Source organism: Heterocephalus glaber, unplaced genomic scaffold (genome assembly GCF_053883595.1).
Source record: "Heterocephalus glaber isolate CG9 unplaced genomic scaffold, H.glaber_assembly_v1.0 deba00001429, whole genome shotgun sequence".
Lineage (NCBI taxonomy): Eukaryota > Metazoa > Chordata > Mammalia > Rodentia > Bathyergidae > Heterocephalus > Heterocephalus glaber.
Window position 1 is genome coordinate 9960743 of NW_028258294.1, and position 17494 is coordinate 9978236.

The 17494-nt window shown below is 43.2% G+C and overlaps 1 protein-coding gene across 6 annotated transcripts in view; it reads right to left on the minus strand.

Annotated features, from left to right (window-relative positions):
- Positions 1-17494, minus strand: part of Smco4 (single-pass membrane protein with coiled-coil domains 4) — a 68621-nt gene that overhangs the window by 7144 nt on the left and 43983 nt on the right. The window contains exon 1 of one of the 6 annotated variants that reach the window (XM_087212275.1): positions 4059-5552. The exons of the other annotated variants lie outside the window; for them this stretch is intronic. The gene's annotated coding sequence lies outside the window, so the exon portion shown is untranslated. Of the gene's footprint in view, positions 1-4058; positions 5553-17494 lie in introns of those variants that run through there. 6 annotated transcript variants of the gene reach the window in all.

Consider the following 17494-nt stretch of genomic DNA (forward strand, 5'->3'; position numbering starts at 1 on the left):
GCCTGAGCCCTGCCTGCAGCACCTTGCAGCACAATCAACTATCCAGTAGGGAAGAGCTGACGAAAGAGACTTGGGGGAGAGGCAAGTGGAGAAGAAAAACAAAGAGAATATGGCATCATGGGGACCAAGAAAGTCAGGGTCACTCTGAGAAGATGACCGAAATGAAGATAAAAGTAGTTCCTATTGGACTTGGCAAAGGAGGAGGAATGTAAGGGTGGCGGGAGGTGGGGGGTGTTCAGACGGGGAAGAATGCATGTGGCTGCAGTTTGTTACTTGTCTAAGGAGAGAGAGGAGTTTGTACTAGAATGTAAGTGAACCTTTTGCTTCCTTCATTGTGCAAGTTTTGCCATAGAAAAAGCATCAGCCAAACATGCAGTGCACAGCTGATTTATGTTCTGGCACGAACACCTTAATATTTTGGCAACTTATAAATGGCTGGCATGCCAGCCCTTTCAATAGCACAGGACAGATGCCTGGCTCAACGTCCTGCTGGAACAGCATATGTGGCCAAAAGAGGTTTTTTGATTTCTTTAAATAATGAGAGACACCAGAAGGTCTGTGGGGGTGCTAGTAGAATGGGAGAAAAACCCCAATGCTAAAGGCAGGTGTTATCTGTAGGAGGATGAGAATACAAATGGAAGGATTTCCCTAGGAAAAGGTAAAGACACAACTTTAAATGCAAAGGAGTGGAGAAGTACACTGAGGTGGATTAGCAAAAAAAAAAGAGGGAGTTAGCCCTTTTCAAAAACAAAATAATGAAATGGGAGAGGGCTTTGGCTTAGTCTGGGGAGTTGAGAGGCAGGCCTGAGAAAAAGGAGGAGCATGAAATATTCTTAGAGAGAGGAAAAGCAAATTCAGTGAGAAACACTTGTCTTCATGGTTTACATTCTGTCCTTGCTGCCCACCTCTTGCCCTCTGAGCAACCTGAGAACCACCTCACCATGGGCTCTAGCCTCCATGACCGGAGCACGTAGTGTCTGGCCCAAGACACTGGCTCATGCCAGGACCCTTGAAATGACGCAGCTTGCCTCAAAAAGAAACCGAGTCAAGTGATGCCTATACCAAGAGTCTCAGAGCCGTGTGTGATGGCACACTTGCAATCCCAGCATTCTGGAGGCTCAGGCAAGAGGACTGCCCCAAGTTCAAGGCCAGCCTGGGCGGCATATTGAGTTCAAAGACAGCCTGAACTACATAGCAAGATGCTAAGAAAAACTAAATTTAAAAAAAAAGTGTCTCAGAAACATAGGTACTGAAACTGGACAATCATGAAGATGTAGGCACCAGGGAAGCCAATAACTGCCTTGTGTAGAAGACTGTGGAGGAGAAGAGAGAAAGATTGAACTTCACTCTTATCTTTTTAGTCCAGTCCCTAATAAGCCCAGCTCCATAAAAGCTCCTCTTCCTAAGTGACTACATCATGTTTCTGTGTATGATAAATGTCTCTTTTCACTTGAGCTGGCTACAGTGAGTATCTGTACCTTACAATGAACAGAGACCTGACAAAAACCCAGCTTAACTACAAGGTACCCAAACCCCTGACTCTGTCACAAACAAGGGAACAGAAGAACCAACAGATAAGCCTGTATCTGTCTAATCTGAAGACTGAATAGTCAGCATTCTCCTGGGCACACCCTACACAACTTCCTGCCCTTTTACCCACTTCAGGGCTACTTCATTGCTCACCTAGCCCCTTGCAGACAAGAAATAAAAAGTGAAGCTCACACAGATCACTCGACTACTTCCCAAGCAAGAAGCCTAAGCAAGACAGAATCTGAAGACACCAGCTGAGTTCTAGCTTTATAATTGTGATGTATTTACCCCAGGGCGTCTGTTCCCTAATCGGGGAAATGGAAACTTCACAAACGACTGAGGTTCCACCCAGTTCTAATGAAACCTCACCCTCTGTGCCCCACCCCCACCAACATGAGCCCATGGCAACTGGTCAGCACTGGAAAATTCTAAGCAGGACCCCAGCCTGTGTGAATAGGAGGGGTGGGGGGTGTTAGGTTGGGGAGATATACATTGCTCAGCATAGAAGTTTTTAAGTTTATAATTTCTCTGATTACAGCTTTACTGTCTTCTACAATATGCATATTGATATACATGCAATTCTTGTATGTAATGCACTTCTTTCCACTTTGAAGATCATGATGTACAGAGTTGGATCCTATTAGGGAAACAGCCAGGAGGAGAGGTGTGAACATGGGATGAAAACAAGTTTGAGCCTCAGTTCTGCTACATCTAGTTATACGGTCTTGGACAAGGTACTAAAGCTTTCATGTCCTGACTTTCCTCCTCTGTTAAATGGGTTAAAAAAAAACACTCTATAGCATTATTGAAAAATTCAAAACAATGTATTATCTGAACTAGCCAATGCACTCATAGGCCACCCTAGATCTTCAATAAACAGCACACAGAAACTTGCTATCTGGAGAAAAGTTTGTCCAGTGAGGATAGATACCAAAATTGTGGTATATACCAGAATACCAAGAATTCTATCTATCATTTTCTCTTTCTTTCTTTTCTTTCTTTCTCACCACCCCCCTTTTGGTATTACAGAACCCATGGGTGATGCAATCCCCTAGTTTTTTCTCTTTTCCTTGAGTTAATTAATAATCAGCTGTTTTGCAGATTTGATCGAAGGTTTGCTGCGAGAAGACTGGGTCTAGCTATTGAAGGCAGGCTTCAATCATCCCAGACCTGCCTGACTCTCAGTTCTGAGGCTGTTGAGCCTCTGAAATGTAGCTGTGGTCAAAGTGAGCTAGGCTGTTGTAGAAAAATACATACCAGACTTTGAAGGTTTAAGTACTTATTATAAGATTTTTACACTGATTACATGTTTAAATGATAAAATTCTGCACATACCGAGTTAGATGAAATATGTATGTTAAAATTCACCTTTTTTTTTACTGTTTTAATTTGGCCACTAGAAAAATGTCAGATTCCATGAGTGTCATACATTACTCTCTTCCTGAACAGAGTGCTGTGCTTGCCCCATCCAACAGAAGCCCCACATTCTGCCCTCCCGAAAGTTTTCCAAATCACAAGCTCAACCCACTCTGTTGAGAGCTCCGAGCCATCACAGCCCAGTCCCACTGACTCTTTCCAGCCTCATTAACCCAATGAGACCCATCGCTACCAACACACCTGTGCTCCCTGCACTCAACACCTATGCTTTTGCTGATGCAGCACCTCTACTGGAACACTCTCTCCCTTCAGTGTCATCCAGCTGTCGAAATCTCTCACATCCTTGGTCAACCTCTGCATATGGACTTCACAAGCCTCTCCAAACAAAAGCAAAGGCTTCCTCCTGTGTGCTGTCTCAAGCCTGTTTATGCCTGTACTACAGCACTGGCTGGTAGCCACTGCCTAACTGAACCTAAGACTCCACCACCACCACTTCTCTGGGACTGTTAGTGTCTTGCTGATAACAATACTTTTCTCGGATTGGCAAGATGCCTTTCATATGACAGATGCTAAACACACACCTGCTGGATTGAGTATCAAAACTGGACTAATTTAAGATAAGCAATTTATCTCAAGCAACTAATGCACAGTTAGAATAGAAAATCCCATAATAAACTAGGTACCACTTATTTCATTCTCACCAGTCTAAGATTGGTATTTTGTCCCTTATTTTATATCATGAAACAGATTCATAAAAGTATGCTGACTTGCCCCAACCAAATACTATTAGGAAACCAGTAAATTCCAAACTCCAGTAAAATCCATAGCCACACACTAGTTAATGAATAAGCAAGTGAACTCAGCCCTGGTTCCAAACCCCGTATATCTTGTATTACTTTATGGTGCCTCTTAACTACTCTAAAATAATAGTAGCAGGTACTGCTTTCTAAATCTCATTACTTGTCAGGATACCAACTGAACCAGCTCAGAGCTATGCTCATCCTATTCAATACTACTGTTTCCCAGTGGCCAAGACCCTCCCCTGAAAAGCCTGTGGACCAAGGAGTACAGCTAAAGAGTTCTTACCATTCTTGCCCATCCACTCCAGAGGCGAAGGACATAGGAAAGGGGAGACCACAAGCTTGTCTCACCTGGCAGCAGATAAAGCCTGTTTCTTAACCTAAGGCAGGCTCGCCTTTATCCTGGAAGGTACTCCTGCATGCATATCCTGGGCTGGGCAATCATCCCAGGTTAAGATGTGCTGCATCCTGTTTGAATTCTCAGTGTGGGCCAGGCTGCTCCAAAGCTCCCCCGGTAAAAATGCATCTCTCTCTGCCCATTGCTGTACTGCCAAGGCCAACAATATTGAGAAACCAAAGGATGTCATGGGCTGTTGGATGTATGCCCGGAAAGAACAGTTTGACCTGGCGCCCATGTTAAGTCACTGTACAGTATGTCAATTACATCCCACCACACGATCAATTCAAGTACAGTAACCAGGCCCAGGGGGCAGACTTCTGGCCTATTCCCAACACTATTTTCCTTTCTAATGTGCCCAAACTCTCCATTCTTCAGAAAAGATCTTTAAAGGTGCCTTAAGAAATGGTGCATTTTCTCCTTCCTCAAAATCAGGAACACAAATGAATAAACAACACTCGAGAAAGGCCTATGTGGGGAGATCTCCACCATCTCTTCTTGTAGCTGTGTCATTATCATAACATGAAACATTAGAGGCCAAACCATTCCATGCTTTATGCAATGAGCACAGGGAAGCTGCCCTGGGATCAGGGAGACATAAATCCACTCCTGAGAGCAGCAGCTCTGCGTTTCATCAAGTGTGCTTGCTCCATTTTATGTCCCTGGTATTTAGCCATTATGGGCTTGTGATCACTACACTCCAGTCTGCTGCAGAGACTGGGGGCAGGAGGCAGGCCGGCTGCCAGAGAACTGTGCAAGATGGGACTCCTGACACCAGCTAAGCACCTGCTGATAACATAAGTGCCTTCCCCAGGAATATACACAGGAACAAATGATGACAGCTAGCACAGGTGCTAGCTCCACTGCCCCCTGCTGCTGACAGGCCACAGAGGTCTGGGAAGCTCAACTAGACCTGTTGGCCAGTATGTGTGCTAGACGTGATGGGGAATGAGAGCTCTACACAGGCTGATGCAGCCAGCCAGTCAAAGACACAGAGAGACACACACACACACATACACACATACACACACCCCCTCACACCAAGGGCAGAGGGAAAAGGAAAATAGGTAATTTGGCAATAACAGTATCAGCTATTCCTAAATAAAAATCCAAGAACACCAAAGAACCTTTGGGTGAGTTGCTGAATAACAAAGCTAGGGATCTCAATAAATTAGGCAAGTAACATTTCTTTGGCAGTAATGTTTCTTGGGCTTTGCAAAGTGCTTTCCTGTGCATTATTCATTTCATCCTCAAAGTAACTCTGCGTGTTAATTATTATTGTCCTTAACAAGAAAAGGCAGTACATGGAGCAAATAAGTGCATGTCAGGGTTTCAGTCCCATTCTGGCAATTCTAGTGTTGGCAACCCCGGCCAAGTAACTTAGCCTCTTAGACCTTCAATTACTCCATTGTAAAACAAGGATAAAATACTTATTCAAACATTTTTTGAGGATGTACTATATACATCAGGCAACCATGTTGAGAATATAGCTATGAACAGAACAGGTAAAAATGTTGCTTCATGTAATGAAGTTATCTTCATTCACAGGGAAAGTGGGGAAGCAGACAACTAACAAATGAACAGACTATGTGTGGGTTGATACCATGAAGCATGGAGGCTCCAGGTTTAGAGATATCTGATTGAGGAAGGCTTCACAGAAAGTGATGTTGGGCCAGAGACTGCAAGGAAGTGAGGAAATGACCTATGCAGATTCCTGGAAGAACCTTCGGGCGGGCAGGCAGGTGGGCAGGCAGGGCATGTCAAAGGACTGTGGTGAGGCATCTCCAGTATGGTGGGAAGCAGCACAGCAGTCATAAGGCTGGAGAGGTAAAATGGGAACACTGAGAGGTCAGAGTGGGAGCAGGCAGAGGGTGAGATGGGTGCCACCGAGGCTTCTGCTAACATTTTACAAGAATCCTGGGTAGACAAGTGACTTCAGGAGGCACAGACTGAGGCAAGAAACTTGGTGAAGAAGCTTATGATTATTCAGGTGAAATGTGGTGGCTTGGTCCAGGGTAGGGGTAGATATGGCAAAAAGGAGTTAGGTGCTGAGGACACTTTGAAAGAAGGGTCATACAGTTTACCAATACATTAGAGAGTATGAAAAAAGAAAACTAAAACCTCTTGGGCCCAAGAAAATGGAAAAGGAAGAAGGAGAAGGTGTGAGGGGGTGGCTAGGAGTATGGAGGAGTGGGACCTTGGGGATGCCAACCTTGAGATCTGATTGAACATTCCTGGTGGAGACACGGAGAAGATGGCTGGATACACAAGCCTACAATTCAGGAAGAGCTACCTGGATTCTGTACCATGGGAGATGTCGGCACATGAAGTCAAAAGGCTGGTATGTAAGCCCAGAGAAGGGGTCCAAGGACTAAGCCTCGGTGCCATTCAATGTTTAGACTTCAGGGAGCTAAGAGGCACTAATAAGAGACTAAAACAGGGGTGTCAGAAAAAACAAGAAAGGATATGGTGCCTTGGATACTAAGTAAAGACGTCTTGAAGGAAGAAGGAGCTGACTCCTTGACTTGGCATAGGTAGATCACTGGCCACTGTGACAGCAGCTGTGTCAGAAGGGGCAGGAGGATCACACAGGCTGAGGCAGGGAGTGTGCACCCCTTCTCAAGACTTGTATAGAGAGGTTTCGTAGGCATAGTGCCCAGCAGGCCAGAGTTCCACTCCTGCTACTTATCAGCCCTGTGACCACAGGCAGGTCACTTACTTTAGTGCCTTAGATTTCCTACTTGAAAAGAACACGGTATTATGTACAATATTAAGTATTAGCTCTCGGTACAGTCATTTTTATAGGGAGTAATGACAAAATAATTATGTATGAAAAAGTAATTATATAAAGATCATCAGCTTAGGAGGCGGGGAGATGAAAATGATGCAAGTCTAAAGGGAGAGAAGTCATAAAATAGCTAGCTGCCCAGCAAGGGCATAAATGCACCACAGGGCCATAGCATCTGGCCCATGACATAGGGTCCATTTGTGAGTAGGGGCCATACTTTTTTATAGCAAGGCTGGTCGACCTGGTGCCAATGGCACAGGTCGGGGTGGGGGTAAGTTTACCTAGGGCTGGAGTATCATGAGGCTAGCAAGCCAAAGCAAGAGGAAGATAAAGGCAGAGGACTTGGCACTTGACATCCTGCTAGTGGTCAAAAACTCCAATGCCCTGGGCTGGGGATTTGGCTCAGTGGTGCCTGCTCCTGCCTCACAAGCACAAGGTTCTGAGTTCGATCCCTGGAACCAAAAAAAAAAAAAAAACCAAAAAAGACAAAAAAAACTACAGTGGCTAGTACCAGGAATTCTCCTATCCTACCACATCTGTCCCTGTTCCCAACACATAGCAGGCAGAATCAGAAAACACTGCTGAAATCTCAATTCTGCTTCTTCCATTAAGCCACATTCCCCCCTTTACAATTCAAGTTACTGTCACATATCTCAGGTCAACTTATGATCATATGCCTTTCCCGCTTCTGAGACTATTTCTAGGTTCAGTACTGCCTGGAGACCAAAGAAGCCCATGCAAACGCAGGATGGACCTATATGCGCTTTCCAAAACTGATGACAAAGGAAGCTCTTCCAGGACACGCCTAAGAGTGAAGCAGGGCTTTGAATGGACCTTGTTCTTGATGGACAGCCCAGGCACTGCCCTTTTTTACAGTGGAGTTAGAATTACATTAATAGTGATCAGCAACTTCCATGCACAGTACTCTGGCTTTAACTGAACTGAAGCAATTCAACCATGGAAAGTACAAAGATGACTAAATAAAAAAGAAGTAATTTTAAATTCAAGTAATTTGAAATTCTATAAAAGAATCCAAGATAATGGTCCCCCCGCCATGGCTGGGAATGAAACCTAGGGCCTTGTTCATACTAAGGTAGTACTCCACCACCACTGCCCAACAATGGCTTTTGAAAGAATTACATTCTAGGGAAAGAAATATAATTATTAATAACATACACAACAGAAAACTGAAATCAAAGATTTATAAAAATTATTCTCTTATGTACTCTTTGTTTTGCATTATTATATTTTTCTTAAAAACGCTGCTTTTAAGACACTAAAAGACATTTCACAATCAGTCAATGAGTCGTGACCAACAGTTTAAAACTACTGAGATAAGAAGACCTGCTACCAGTGAGGGGTGCATTTCACTGACTTAATACACTTAATGGTTAAATCACAGACCTAGGTAAGTTGTGGAAATACTAGGTCTAGAAGTCTGTATATCAAAAGGGTATGAACTGCATGTTGGAGATTTAGTTGTGGCTCTAGAAGACACACCCTGAACCAATGGGCAGAAATTACAAGGAGCCAGTCTGGACTGATTGAGACAAAGCAAAGTCTGAGAGACAAACTGCATGAATGCTGTAGAAGAAATTCACCAGTCCAACGAAAGAGATGGACCCCAGAGTTGCTGAAGTCTCTCCACTCTGACAGTCTTCTCGACTGTCAGATGAATAGGCTGCTATGAGAATGAAATGGAAGTAATATATGTGAAAGTGCTTCAGAACAGTTACAAGCTCTTCCAAGCACTGTCATTCCTTAAATGGCAATTCTTTATCCAAACCTGTAGGTGCCCTCAACTTCATCTGTTATTCAATTAGGTACTTTAAGACAGCAGGCACTCCAAGTAAGCATCACTAATTTATTCATCTGTTAATGACAGCTCAAGTGTATGACAGCTCAAGACTAAGACAAGGTTGGGAGAAGAACTCACACAAGCATGCATGCCATTTGTATGCATTTTGTTTAAAACAGTGCTTCTCTAACTTTTCCATCTGAAATATGCAGAGGCAAATGGCCACCTATCTCCAGAGGCGAAATCTGGGGCACAGCCAGCATGAGAATAAAATTTCAATGTCTCCCCTGTTATCTGAAAATGTCAAGAAATCACATAAGACATTAGCCTTATTTACTCTGCAGAAGCCTCCTGGGGCTGTCACTGATCCCTAACAACATCCTCATGTGCTTGGCTCCACTGCACCAACAGGCCCTCATCCCATAAGTGAGAAATGAACTTGGAGGTTATATAACTGGCCCTGGACCACAAAGCACATAGATGGTAGCACGGAGTCAAACCCAGGCAGTCTGGCTCCAAAACTCCTCTTAACTACTAAGCTATAATGAATTCTCCAACAAATATCTGTATTTTCATATTTCTCAAATGTCTTTTCCCCCAATCTTTGGATACTATGTGACCCTCGAGGGAGGTGCACCACACTCACCCAGTGACTCTGACCCCACACTGACACACATGATGGTGCACCCTGGAAAAAGGGAAAACTCAGCATCACCAGAACTTTTCAGCCTGTCCCCTGTTTCTGTGGCCATGTGTGGACCAGCACCCCTTCAAGCCCAACACAAACACAAATTTCATGTTCCTTTATGCATGAACTTCATTAACAACCAAGATATCACAAGCATCAGTTGTTTATAGCATTTTTGGAATGAGAAATTCATCTCCAAGCTAAATTATAGTAGGTTAATTACAGAGCCTAGCTGACGGCAGACACACCAAGGGAAAGAATGAGGGTATGATTGAATTTATCAAACAGGAAGAGCAACTACACACACCAAAGATTGCACAGATGGGCCTTCCTCCAATAAACAAACTGGGGCTCACCCTATCTAGGGATCCTGGAGAGAGGTGAGGAAGCATTCTCACCCATTCTCTCATTCAACAAACACTTGTTGAGCACCAAAGCACTGGGGAATAATCACACACTGACTCAACAGTTCAATCATTTAGACACTTCCTACCACATTCCACACACCTACCACATGCCCCTACCACATGCCACAAACTGATGAACTGTTGTGAATACACAGATTGATTAACTGACTGGTCCAATGGATCATTCACTATTCACCAAATACAAGGCAACCTTGATGTGCTAGATACTGTCCGCCAGTAGAGACAGAATAATGAGCAAACAAAGCATCTGGTCTTATTGAATGCACATTCTAACTAAGGGGGAGATAGACAATAAATACATGTGTAAAATGTCAAGAAGCCAAGTGCTATGAAGACAGTACAGTGTAAAGCACAGAGGAGGGATGTGCTCTAATACAGATGGCACTGCAAGGACTACCTCTCTGATTGGAGAGCAACAAGGGAAGGACGTGGCCAGGAAGGAAATGGGGAAGACAAGGCCATTAGGCAGGAAAAGCCTGAAAAGTTTCAAGGAACAGCAAAGTGGCCAAGGCAGCCAGAGTAGAGGGGGCTGAGAGTGAGTCCAAAAGGGACTCTGCAAAGCCACTGCAACATCTCCAAGTCTATTATTTGCACTGCACTGCAGGCCTTTGATTCCTGACAAAATTCAAATATTCTGCAAAAGAAGGAAAGCAAGCTAAGCTCCTATCAAATATTTACATAATGGTGAGCAAATGGTCTCTCCGGAGTCTCCTAAGAGTGGACTTTGGGGTAAGGGGAGGAGAATGAGTTTATCAATTAACAATGAACTTGAGCTGTTGGAGTTGGCTTATCAGTAACAAAGCAATAAATATTTGCTCTTTAATTTAAACACCTTCTTTTTGCTGAACTTTAAACTTATTTACCAAACTGAACAGTCAATAAGGATAATTTGGGCAAAGGGCATAGAACAGAGGCTTCTGCACACTGAGGATAAGGATTATTGATCCTGCCATATGCTCACCCACAGATTACAGTCTTCCACATCAGCCATGGCCTTGGTCCACTCAGATCACTGGGGGGCCACTGCTGACTAAGGTGACCCAGTCACCCAGGAAAGAGAGAACACTCCAACGCTTCAACTCCACTCACCCCTGCTACCCTACCCATACCTGCCTGACAGCTTACTGAGGGCTGATCACTCCGAGTCTAGACTGACTCTGCAGTCTGTACACCACATACTATCGTCTATATGTTTGCCCTGCTGCTGCTGAGTCCTCATGCACTCTCACCCAGAGCCCTTCCTGCCTCCTCCGACCTCCAGATCCCTCAATCTCCAGTTAGGATTTCCATGAAACCAAAGGCTGATCTTAGTGCTCTAACTAAAAAGCTTCTGTGGCTGCCCACTGCCAAAAGAAGAGAGTGCTAACACAGCCTGGCTTCAGGGCCCTCCATGTGCTCTAAGTGCACCCAGCCTCTGACCACACCTCACACTTAAGTCACACTTCTGTTTACACACAGTGGGCCAAACTGCACACCTGCTTACTTCTAGGTCTCCTCATCCTTCTGTACTGTACTTACTGACTGATACAATCCCATTCCTCTCGATACTGCGCAAGCCAGAAGTCTGGGGTTTCCTGACCCCTCGCCTCTCTGTCACTCACGCTGCCCTCTAGTCCTACCACTCTCTCATCCTGAACAATTTTCAAACATATCCCTGGTTCCCTATCCTCACTGCCACTAGTTCAAGCCTTATCTTTGTTCAGGAGGATTTCTGCAATAGCTCCCTAACCTGTGTTCCTCTCCTAAATTTGCCATTTCCTTAAGCCTGAAGTAATACAAAAACATCTAGCTCCATCTAAAACTCCAGCCCTCGGAGGCAGGTCAAAGAGTGTCATAACATGCCCCCTCCACACACACATAATTTCCCCTATCGCCAGCAGAAAGCAACCTAAAAAAAAAATCACTGTAGAAGCAGAGGTGGGAGATGTGGACATCTTTAGCAAAAAGGTATGGAAGACTCATCTAAATTTCCTGTTTTAAAGCCTCATTATTAGATACTGTAGCCAAGCAGTATCACTGACATGAACATGCATTACTCTATACCACAGGGTTAACAACCAACCAAGTTAAGTTAAACTAATAATGAGAAAGCTAAGTTTACAGTAATTGATAATTAAATGTCTGGATCTATAACAAATTCAAGCCCTGGATGACACTGTATGATAGAGTGCTGTTCCCAAGATGTGCAGGAACTCCAAGCCAGAGCATCCAGGCTCAGAGGGACCAGGAAAACACAATTACTGAGCACAGGGAGGCCCTCACCTCCCAGAGGAACAGTGAGTATTAGTAGATGACTGACTTCCCCAGGCTCTAGTATGAGATGGAGGGACTGGAAAAGGCCTATGATATAAGACCAAGAGTTAAAACTTAAGATGCCTTAAGCTCTAAGTGCTCAGGTGATACCCAAGTCTGCCGCTACAAAAAGTATAAAAAGTAGACAGGCATGGTGGTGCATGACTGTAATCCTAGCACCCTAAGAGGCTGAATCAGGAGGATCACAAGTTTAAGGCCAGCCTGAGAAATTTAGTGACTTAGAAAGACCATGTCTCAAAATGAAAAAGTAAAGACAGGGCTGAGGATGTGGAGAAAAGGTATAAGATGTGCAGAGGATGGAAGATGGACTAGGGGCAGCCTACACTCTTGAGTCACTCCCAAATATTCATTTAAAGCAACAGGTAAGCAGCTCTATGGAGGACACAGGGGTACACAGGCATTCTTGGGACTAAGAGCACTGGCAACCAGGTGAAATCCTGAAATACTGGTAAGAGAAGGAAAGGTAAACTACCTGGAGCAACTCACTCTGGTGCTAATGGGGCAGCAGCTCAGTGGGTGAGGCAGACCTTCCCTCCTGTGCAGCAGTAAAAGGAAATGCAGCATTTTCTTGCGAGCACCAGCTCTGCTGCAGGTCAGAGATAGTCTGAGCATACAGGAGGTGCCCTATAGACATATGAATGGAGACTGGGATGATGGCATCCATCTCTTCTCCAGATTTAGACAGGGTTGGACTAGGACACTATCATAGAAGCTTCCCCGCCTCTCACCTCAACACATCATGCAGAAAAGGGGCTTGGCCTGAATCCCCATGTTTTCTTTAACTACAAGACACAACTGTCACTACACTACTGGGAGGAAGTGGCTACCTACCCTAATAATAGGAGTGCACCCAGGAGAAAGGTATGTACCAATTTCACAAAATGAACATCTCTATTCTGTACATAAATATGCATTAATAAAAATGCTCCAGAACACAGAGAGCTGTGTGAAATGATGGGCACCTGGATCCGGATGGGCCCCAAGACTGATCCTTTCCCCTTGTCCTCTCATGGTGCTTGAAGATGCTGCCACTGTGCCAGCCTAAGGTCGGTGTGACCCCAGGTGGAGCTTACGGGACCAAATCCAGCTAGGACATAAGCAGCCTGCTTCTATTATGATCCACAGTAACACAGACACCAGTTTTGTGATTAAGAAAACAATAACCTTAACAGTAAAATGCTATATGCATCATGCCAAAACTGAAAGTGTGAAGACTGATACTTTCTTCAAATTACAAGTATTATATAATAGGCTTGCTGATTTCTTGCTATTGGTATTTTAAGGCTTCCTAATAAAAGTATGTTTGGTCTTAGGACCTGACACATCCGTGGGAATATTATTCTGTTCGAGAGACTCCAGGTTAGAGTCTCCCATAAATGTTAATCCACAGTGAGATCAGACACAGAGAAAGTTCACTCAACAAGAGACCAGAAAGGACAGCCTATTCCAGGAAACAATGGTTCACTGAAATCACTGCTCTTAAATTAATGCTTCCTTCTGGATTAGAACCCACTTTCTCATAATGGGTCTATTTTCCAATTTCCTCTTCAAAGGACAAATCAAAATGTCAGTTGACAATCTGCTTTCTAATTAAAAGTTGAGCCATTTTAAAAAATAGCATTTAACTAAAAAATTCCACGTGGCAATTCTCATGTTCTCTGCCACCTTGACTGATAGAATCATTTGCAATTATTTAAAGGGGAAAGGAAGGAAGAAAACTTCATTAGCTACAGCTACATTAAGATGATCTAACTCCTGTTTAGTGTCTTCCAGTTTACTCACAGAGTAAGACACTGCAAGACTAAGTAAAATAATTAAGTCTCCTACATTTAAGTGAGCCCTAGGGAAGAAGGTGGGTGTCGTTCAAAACTGACTGGGAGTCGTGCAGATCCTGGGGAGCAGCTGTGTGGCCCAGTTCAGCACGGCTGCAGGCAGATCCCAGTTGGGGCTCCTCCTTAATCCCACAGGCTCAGGTACACCTGCCCAAACCAAAGGCCAGCCCAGAAAGGGGCTACACAGGTGCAGGGGCTTCAGCCAGAGGCCCACCATACCATTGGCCACAGACAGGGACCACCTGGAGAAGAGCTGTACAGGCACACAAGCAATACCCAGAGGCTTGTTCAGTACCATTGATAAGTACCTGGAGACCCTAGGCAAATCCTGTGTAGACAACAGGACCTGGGGTGCACAGCCCTCAACCAAAGGCCCTCCCAGACCCCAAGCACGAGTCATGCCTAGATATTATCCCAAGTGTGCATAGGCCCCAGCCAGAAGCCCACCCAAACAATAGGTCAGCTGAGGGATCCAGAAGGCTACTATTCTAAAGCCAGGACTTGGTGTACTGGTGAGCAGCAAAGTAAAGGTTTCATGGTGGCTTGGTCAGAATTCAAATCCACTAGGTGACCAAAGAGTAGCCTCAACAAAGACACAGCAGTCTGTGTCTGGTGAAAAGGGAAGTCTCAGACCTCCAGATCACTTAAGACAACCCCGAAGGGCAACAAGATGGAACAATCTGCTACTCAACCACCTGGACTCCCTGAACTGGCAATGAAAAAGAGGACCTGGAAAAAATGAAATCAGAAATAATTTCTCAGATAACAGCAGAGATTGTGCTCATAGTACAAGACATGATTAATAAATCTAGAGAGGAAACATAAAAAAATAAGAGGAGCTGAGAAACATGACGGAATCCCAACATAGGAAACAAGTGGAATCCATAAAACAGACACAAACAGATTTCCAGGAGATTAAAAACTCCATTGAAAGTTTACACAGCAAAATGAGCCAATGAGAGGACAGAATTTCAGAAATAGAAGATAGGATTGCACTTAGTAACCAGGAAAAGAAAAGTTTCTTTAAAATAATAAGGGACCATGAGAAGTCAATCCAGCAACTTCTAGACAATGCAAAGAACATCCAACTGATTGGAGTCCATGAAGAAACAGGAGAGAGTCCAGACGACATAAAAAAAACTGTTCACAGAAGTAATGGCAGAAAACTTCCCAAGCAGGGAAAAACAACTTGACACAGAGATGAGGGTGGCATATAGGAATCCAAATAGCCTTGATAAAAAAAAAAGCTACACATAGGCTGAAGATTCCAGAAACTCAACAGAATAACAAAATTCTACAAGCGGTCAGAGAAAAGAAACAAATCACATACAAAGAAAAGCCCATCAGAATCACAGCACACTTCTCAACACAAACCATCAAGGCAAGAAGAGCTTGGAGTGACATATTCCAAGCCCTAAAGGAAAACAGCCTCCAACCCAGATTGATGTACCCTGCAAAACTATCTTTCAAAATTGGTAGAGAAATAAGATTCTTTCATGACAAAGACCACCTTACAAACTTCATGAATACCAAACCAGCACTCCAAAAATTTTTAGACAATATCCTAGGAAAAGACAATGAGGATCACAACCCCAGGAAGGACAGAAGAATGAACCCATTGGGTGCAACAAGAAATTAAATGCAAAGGGGGAACATCCAACAAAAAGAAAAAGTCATGACAATGATAATCCAATATGTATCAGTTACAACCATCAATGTTAATGGTCTCAATTCACCGATCAAAAGAAATAGACTGGCAGAATGGGTCAAGAAGCAAAATCCAACAATAGGCTGCATACAAGCAACACACTTAATTCAAAATGAAACTCAAAGACTGAAATTTAAAGGATGGAAAATAATACTCCATGCAATGGGAACCCGAAAAAAAGCAGGAGTAGCTATTCTCTTTGCAGATCAAGTAGATATCAAACCAACACTGATTAAGAGAAGACAAAGAAGGACACTATAACTTTGTGAAGGGAACAATCCAACAGGAAGTGATGACAATCATAAACATCTATGCACCAAACACTAGTGTGCTCAACTATATAAAACAAATACTAATGGACATGAAAAGTCAGATATGCACAATTACAATTGTAGTGGGGGACCTCAATACCCCACTGTCACAAATAGATAGATCAACTAGACTAAAAATAAGTAATGCAATACTAGAACTCAATCAAACTCTTGAACAAATGAACTTAACATGTTTACAGAGTGTTCCACCCCACAAAATCAGAATACACATTCTTTTCAGCTGCACACCGGTCATTTTCCAAAAGAGACCACATACTAGCTCATAGAACATGTTTAAGTAAATGCAAAGGAACTGAAGTTATCCCCTGTATATTATCAGACCACAGTACAATGAAATTGGAGATCCATAGCAAATGAAACCACAAAAATTTCATAAACACAAGGAAATTGAACAACACACTTCTGAATAACCAATGGGTCAAAGAAGAAATTAAAGAGGAAATCAGACAGTTCCTTCAATTAAATAACAATGACAATACAACATATCCAAATCTATGGGACACAATGAAAGCAGTCTTATGAGGGAAATTCATAGCAGTGAATGCAGATATTGGGAAAACAGAGCAAGCCAAATTAAACAACATGCTGCTGAACCCCAAGCTTCTAGAAAAAGAAGAGCAGGACAAACCCAAAGCTCATACAAGGGAGGAAATTATGAAGACCAGAGCAGAAATCAATTCAATGCAGATTAAGAGAATGAAACAAAAAAAAATCAACGAAGCCAAGAGTTGGTTCATTGAAAGAATAAACAAAATTGACAAACCCTTAGCCAACTTTATCAGGAAAAAGGAAAGAAAAGGCACAAATCCATGCAATTAGGAAGGAAAGGGGTGAAATTACAACAGACCCAGCAGAAATCCAGAGGATCATCAATACCTACACTTCGAGAACCTATATGACAATAAGATGGAAAACACAGAAGAAATGGGCAGATTCCTAGATACATACGAATTACCAAAGTTGAACAAAAAAGACGTAAACATTGTAAACAACCCAATATCAATTGATGAAATTGAAAATGTAATTAAAAACTTACCAACTAAGAAAAGCCCGGGTTCTGATGGCTTCACTGCTGAATTCTACAAGACATTTAGAGAGGAACTATTGCCACTACTGGTTAAACTCTTCAGTGAAATTGAAAGGGAAACAATACTCCCAAATTCATTCCTGGAAGCAAGCATCACCTTGATCCCCAAAGCATCGAAAGACCCAAGCGAAAAAAAGAAATATAGGCCAATCTCACTAATGAACATAGATGCAAAAATCCTTAATAAGATACTGGCAAATAGAATGGAGAAGACCATCAAGATGCACATGATCAAGTGGGATTCATCCCAGGGATGCAGGGATGGTTCAACATATGCAAATCATTCAATGTAATACGCTATATCAATACAGCCAATGACAAAAACCATATGATCATCTCAGTAGATGCAGAAAAAGCATGACAAAATCCAACATGCATTTATGATAAAAAAAACCCCCAAAATTGGAATAGATGGT